The sequence below is a fragment of the Eupeodes corollae genome, chromosome 2 (assembly GCF_945859685.1).
Source record: "Eupeodes corollae chromosome 2, idEupCoro1.1, whole genome shotgun sequence".
NCBI classification, from domain to species: Eukaryota; Metazoa; Arthropoda; class Insecta; order Diptera; family Syrphidae; genus Eupeodes; species Eupeodes corollae.
The window spans coordinates 104,124,518-104,132,213 of record NC_079148.1 but is presented as its reverse complement, the minus strand read 5'-3'; positions in this window follow the sequence as shown (position 1 = coordinate 104,132,213).

Sequence of the window (7,696 nt, the reverse complement as noted above, 5' to 3'; positions counted from 1 at the left end):
CTGTCAAACTCAATTCGCGTTCCGTATACGATCCATGGTTCAAGGAACAAAATGTTCCCTCGCGCCTTAACCTACAAAATTCACTCTTATCTTTGTTGTGCATATTTAATATTCGTTCAAAAGTTTAATTTTTCTTTTTCAGACTATTGACAATATATAGAACACATAATTTTTAACAACTAGTGTTTTGGCAGATTTTTGACATATAGTATTTTAAATACAGTATTATGACCCATAAAACATTTCGACCGCAACCATAAGGAATATCTGTTGTGACCACCTTAAGCGCTGTCAAATATAACGTAGATTAAAGGTACAGAATTTGTTTAACCTGTCAAAGTTTGCTGAACAAATTTTAGACAAAAATAATGGCTTTTCTGAAAAGTCAAATCATAATCGACCGAAATGAGAAAACCCTTTGCTTGTACAAAACGAAATAGCAGCAATAAAATTTGCAATCGCCAAACTTTGCAGACCTTGCAGTCGCCAAACGTAATTTTTTTTTCATATTGTGCGCCCATTCAAGGGGATATGAATACCCTTATAATGAATATACACAGCGCGAGCAATTAGGAAGGAAGGATAGGATTGGAAAGGAGATACCGATGCGCATTAGTTTTAAATGTCTGCATATTGTAATGAGTGGGAAACATTGAGTCTGGTAAAGCATTCCACATTCGTGAAGTGCGACTAAAAAAAGAATCTCTGTACTTTACTGTACGTTCAAAATTGGGCTCAAGGGTAAACTGACGGGCATTCCTAAAAGAACGGGTATTACGGTTAAATTATTTCGAGGGAGGAATGCAACTGGCTATTTCACTAAAGCATTGTTTCTAAAAATAGCGATAAAATAATGACAGACATGAAACCTTACAGCGGTGCTCCAGAGATACAAAAGTTTCAGTTAAAAAACGGTCACCTATCGATTTTAGAGCTCTTTTTTGAATTCTGTCCAAGAGACTCAAATGTGTTATTGGATTATCTGCTCAGATGTGAGAATTGTACTCGAGTTTCGGACGAATATAAGCTTTATAGATTGTAGCCAGATCAGAAAATGTAAAAAACTTCTTGCCGAAGATGCAAACCTAAACACTTAGCAGCATTTTTGGCGATGTCAAATATGTGATTACTCGACAACAAGTAGTTTGTAATGCACATACCTAGGACTGAAAGCTGTTCAGTCTCCTCGATGCAAGTACCACTCATGGTGGAGGGTTACGCTTTTGTGACAGAAGACAGCTTTGAGTTTTCGAAGCATTAAATTCTACACAAGTTTGTATTCCCCATTGGACAATGCTGTCAAGATTAGAATTTAATGAGCTTATCAAACGCTGCCGTTGGTAGTCCACATCCGAAGCACAAGGATGCGAGTCTAAAAACGAATATGAGAAGCTGAGGGTACTGTCATCAGCGAAACAATTGAGTGGATTAGAAGATTCAGACAAAAGATCATTTATAAAAATAAGAAAAAGTGTCGGAGAAAAAACGGAGCCGTGGGGCACACCAGCGTTATTTTGTGAATATAACAACTTTTCGTACAACACACTTCAGTATTTGTTGTGATCGATTCAAGAGATGGTTTGTGCTACATCGTTCCCTGTGTTCAATACATGAAAACTACTTCTAACAATAATTTTAGGATTCCTTAATTTTTAGAACTGTTGGTTAACCCAACTGTCAAGTGAAGAAGATGGCTTTAGATGACATTTAGTCAGAATTTTTCAGAAAGCAACGTTCGGCAACTGTAAAAATTGCCAAGTAACCGATAAAATATTTATGCCAGATTATAAAACTTGTCCCAAATTTGCTACAATACAACTGTTTTGTACTTGTTACGTAAGGTTCATGCCTCCTAAAAAAGGCCAAACAAATTTTAAACTTACAGCATTTTTGTTACCGATTAAAGCCTTTATTATTTTTATAATCATGTATTCGGTATAATTTTATAACGTATCAGCTGTTATTAAATGATGTAAGTTCGGAAAAATTAACGTAAGTTTCAAAAGGATACAAGAATACAACTTATTTAGTTTAACTTTGAGAATATGCAAACTCTATAGGTTAATTCTGACACATGCTGAACAAATATTTTCCTTTAATCAGTAGGTATTTTAGTTATAAAACCTAGAGGATTAATGTACGGAGTAGTGAAAATAGCATTGAACGCACCCATAAGCCCATTAAACTGACAGATTCTAAGGCCCCGATTGTCGTTGTCGAATTAATCGAATCGAAGAGTTCGATTGGTTTTAAAGTTTGGTATTGTTTAACGTAATCTACGGACTAATACGCTATTTCTGATTCGACAATTCATTATTGTGTTTGTTCTGCGTTTTATTAACTCGAATATTATTAAATTGGATTATTTATTTGCTTAAAATGAGTGGAATAGAATCATGGTTTAGCGATAGTGACACCGACAGTGAAAACGACCAAGAAATTGTAGAGATGAGCAGAAAAAGAAAGCATTTTAGAGACACATCTAATACTCTTTTTTTTTATTTGTTATTGATTTTGCTCTGCAAAGAACAAAAATAATATTGTTTTTATTCTGAAAAATTAAAACAAAAAGCTTACATTTTGCTCGGAACTGCACAAGTTTAACCGTTTCCACACAGATCGATACGAAAATGGTGATAGACGACAATCAACGCCATAATCGAAATCTTTCGATTCCAATCGACACTCGCAATCACGCTTTAAGGCACATTTTTTGATTTATAATATAAACCGTTAATTGGATTTTTTTTCCAAAAATATATTTATTTGGTATTACGTTACAATATATAATATAAAATGTATATCAAGTCTCTAGCGGTTTTATGTCGTGAGATATTTTGGGTTAACCAAAATGTTTACCTTTTTTAAATTGCTATGGTAAAAAAAATTACCTGCATCTTCGTCGAGAAATGTCAAAATTTTCAATTCGACAAATTGGACCGATTACAATAACGTCCCACGGGAAGTTAATAAAACTCAAAAAAAATCATTTAGAAAATTAAAAACCGTATTGTTGAAACAATTGTATGTTCGTTTACAGCTCAAAAGTGTCGATTTCAATTTGGGAGAATTCAATATTAAAGCTCACACAGTTATTCTAGGCGGACGAATTCTCGAGATGGAATCAACGGTGGCGCCTACAGTTCCAGTAAGGTTGAACTACTTAGTGAACACCTTATAGGGCTTCTTCGACATATTAGAAGCACAGGCCTGTAAGGAGCGGTTTATCCGGCTCCCCTTCCTTGGAGTTATACTAAGGAACTAGCCCTCCAGGTTGGGGGTTGTGCCGTCGGGGTGACCTCCTGGCCACGTAAAAAATACCTTTAATTGCGAAGCACTAACAAGACTCGGATACGGACGGATTCACTGTTGACAACCCACGCAAACGAAATAAGGACAACGAACTTCGGATATGTACGTGGAATGTTAGGTCCCTTAACAGACCACGTGCAGCCGAACAATTAGCGGAAGCCCTAAACTGCTGCAAGGCAGATATTACCGCCATCCAAGAAGTACGATGGGACGGACCGGGCAAACGCAAACTAAAAGAATGCGATGTATACTACGGCGACTGCTACCGAGAACAAAGACAGCGTCTATTTGGGTGTGGATTTGTTGTTGGAACTAGACTCAGGCAAAAAGTCTTGATTTTCAACAGTGTGAGCGAGCGCATCACGACAATCCCCATCAAGGCTAAATTTGTTTGTGCAGAATGACGATGGAGAATGCACGGTGCTCTATCAAGGTCGGAAAAGATCTTACCGATGCATTTGATGTCAAAAAAGGTTTTAGACAAGGCGATGCACTGTCATGCGACTTCTTCGACATCGTTCTGGAAAGAATTGTACAAAACTCAACTGTCAACACTAGAGGCACAATCTTCCAAAGGTCCATACAATTACTCGGATACGCAGATGATATTGACATAATTGGAAGATCAAAGCGTGATGTCAGTGGAGCGAAGAAGATGGGTTTAGTGGTCAATGAGGGCAAGACCAAGTATATGCTGTCATCAAAAAAGGACACTGAACGACGAATTCTTGGATAAAACGTCACCATGGACAGCTATAACTTTGAGGTAGTTAAGGACTTTGTCTACCTTGGCACCGCTATTAATACAACGACACCATCGCTGAAATGAAACGAAGAATAACTCTTGCAAATCGCTGCTTCTTTGGACTTAGAAGGCAATTGAGAAGTAAAGTCCTCTCTCGAGCATCTAAAATCACCATCTATAAGACACTCATCATCCCGGTTCTCATTTATGGGGCTGAGGCCTGGATCCTGTCAAAGAAAGATGAGAGCGTCTTAGGATTCTTCGAAAGAAAAATTATTCGGGTGATTTTTGGTCCCGTACGCATAGATGGAGAATGGAGGAGAAGATATAATGACGAACTGTACAGGCTGTACAGCGATATTGACCTAGTTAGCAGAATTAATTAAAGTCCAAAGGCTTAGGTGGCTAGGTCATGGAGAGCGGATGGACATCAACGCTCCAGCCCGGAAGGTCTTCGAATCCAATCCCGAGGGACGGCGAAGTAGAGGAAGACCGCGACTCAGGTGGTGCACCCAGGTGGAAGAGGACGTCAACCAACTTGGCGTGCGAAACTGGAGACAGCTAGCTAGGGACCGAGCTTGCTGGAGACGCATTGTGGTTGAGGCCCAGGTCCACCCCGGACTGTAGCTCCAACTTAAGTAAGTAAGTAAGTAAGTTATTCTATTGAAAAATGAGAAATTAAAAAAACGGAAGAGGCAGATTAAAAACACAAAAGTGCACCTTTTTCCCGCCTAAGTATGCGCTCATGCAAATTAAAAGATTAATATTTTAAAATTACAGCTAGAGATCAATGGAATGTAGATTGTTTTTTTTTTTTTAATATAAAACACGGAAGTCTATCGTCACTCGGTGGGCAACATATTTACTGAGATTATTAATAGCTTAATGCAAAACAATCAAATTAACTTTTGACCACAAGTGACTTATTTTAAAAATTAATTACCGTTAAGTAGATGTGAGTAATGCTTTTTTTCTTTGAGGTAGAATATTTTATTTGTACTTTTTCTTGGTGTAGTACCAGTTTACCGGATATTTGAAAGTTGCAAAAATGTAGATCTAGTACCAACATTTATGTTCTTGGGCATGTCTACAAATTTGATTGTATCCAAATGGAATTTGTTTCAATCTCACGGATGTATTTTGTTGTCTACTATTTTTGTGTGGACATTATATACATACTTGTATTTGTATTAAGTTACAATATATTTGTTTTTAATTAGCTTTCTAGCTACTGCTTGAGATAAAAATTAAATATTAAGATTTAAATTTACATATGAATACAAAATTAATAATTTAATATTTTTTTTTTTATGTTGGGAATTTCTTATATCCCAAACAATTATTCAAAATTAAATCTCCAGTTAGTAATAAGCCGTTAAAAAATCCCGGATTTCAGGTTCTAGCATATTAAAAAAAAATATTTTAAATTTCTAATTCAACTAATAAGTGTCCAAAAAGCTTCGGTTTATATCCAAAAGTGAAAAGTAATAACGATAATGAAATGTCAAATGTCGTTTATTACAGGTCCTTAAAATCTGAACTATTTTATGTTATGTTTATGTCAAAAGGTGCCATATTCAAAAGTGACAGGAAATACTATGGCTGAAACACAAACACGCTTCAGCTTCGGCTTCGCCTGACGTTTACGAGTTAAGCCATTGGAATTCAATGCATGCTATCGCAATGGAGCTTCGACCTCACGTTTCGTTTGACAATCGTAAGGAAAAGTACGTAATGTGACTCTAAACGGAAGCTCTAGCTCAATTATTTGAACATTTGCTTTGTCTGACAGCTCAACAGCTGTAAAAAAATGTCAAAAAACAAAATATTTGCTCTTTGGAGGGATGAAATAATAGAAATGTCATTCAAATCAACCTCGGAGCAGGTCCACCGTAACGCAGACGAAGCTGAAGCTAAAGCATGTTTGTGATTCAGCCAATAAGCCCTTACAACGCAAACGCCTAGCGGTCAGCCATAATTTGACAGCAAGTTTTTACACTTGTTGCCTTGCATTGTATATTCGCTTAGTTTTTGACATTTGCTCTATCTTGTTTGATGAAATCCTTCCAGGAAGTTCCTCTTTCTAAGCTACCAAGACATAACAAATTAATTTCGGCGTTAACCTTTGGTATTTGTTTTACCCATCTATATATTGATTTTTTGAGTAATGTATGTGATTCAAAAGTGAAAGCTGCAAAATGACGGACTGTCATTCAATATGAAACATCTTATTTGAAGACTTTTTACCACGAAAATAAACAAGTGGATTTTAATGGCTGCTCCGAAGGAGACTGAAAGTTGCTTAAAAATAATGAAGTGTACAGTTAATTGTCGGAATGCAATCTACAAAACAATAACGCGTGTTTTTATTTAGACGTTTGGATTTTAATCTCAAAATAGTGTTTTCGGAGTTTGTCATTTTGACAGTTGTCATATAATTTATGCTTAATTTGAGTTGTCATTTCGTATGGGCTTACTTTTGAACAAGGTTTCCAAATCGAACAAATGTTTTACCAAAATAATTGTTTGGTTCACGCGAAGCAACAAAACAATAAACTTATTGGAGGAAACTTTTAGTGAGCCTAATATATCGCATTGTGTACCTGTGACGTGACCTCTTAGATCGTCCGATTTAACACAGCTGGACTATTTTTTGTTGGGTTATTTGAAGCCACATATCAACGCAGAAGAGCCTGAGACGATTGTAGCCATGGTGGAGCATATTCGGCGCGTTTCTGTCGGCATACGTCAAACAATTTAGGTGTCCTGGCTGGAATTTATTCGATCCTACCGCAATATGGCAAGTTTAATTCTGGGTCTTAAATGAAACTCTATACTTTTTGTAAAAAGAATACAATTTCTATTCAAACATTTTTATAGACTCACTATTTCGGCATATATTTTGAACAAAACATCTATTTATGAAATGAAAATTTTCTTATCTGTGAATAAAAAAAAATATCATGTGGGACATTGTACATTGACATTCACACATTGCGATAAAAAGCTACTCAATGTCATAGGCACACGACAACGCACGAGTAAATAACTACAAGATTTGTTGCTGTTTTATTCTTATTGGCAATATACATAAAATAACACACTATCTGCCTCAACATTATAAAACTTATTAATGTTATGTATTTATTATTCTTCATCAGATGCTTAATCCTATTTTAAGTGCGATGAGTGGTTTTACCAAAAACTTAATCCAATATCATCATCAAAAGTTGTCCAATTCACTAGTGACGTCAGATATGTCACTTGGGTCAAGACTCATCTTCATTTCTTTTATTTATAAACAAAAAGTTAATACTTTTAAAAAATCTCGAACAAAGCCCATTGACCAAAAAAAAAAAATTGGCTTGGTGTGTTTTCCCTCGACGACGATTTTAACAAGAGTGTGACATAAAACTTGAGAAACAGGTGTTATTATTACCCCTCGAGTCCAGATTCACATGTCAGCGTCAGCAGCGCAGAGAGTTTACCAGTGACACTCTGACTTTACTCTGGCGGGCGATAGCAATCGTGATTCAATGGTGGGGTGGCAGGGTAGTCATCATAACAATATCGTCAGACAGATACAAATACGAAATGGCTACGACTTAAAGCGAAGCTGCTAGGTAGCTAACTAACGTG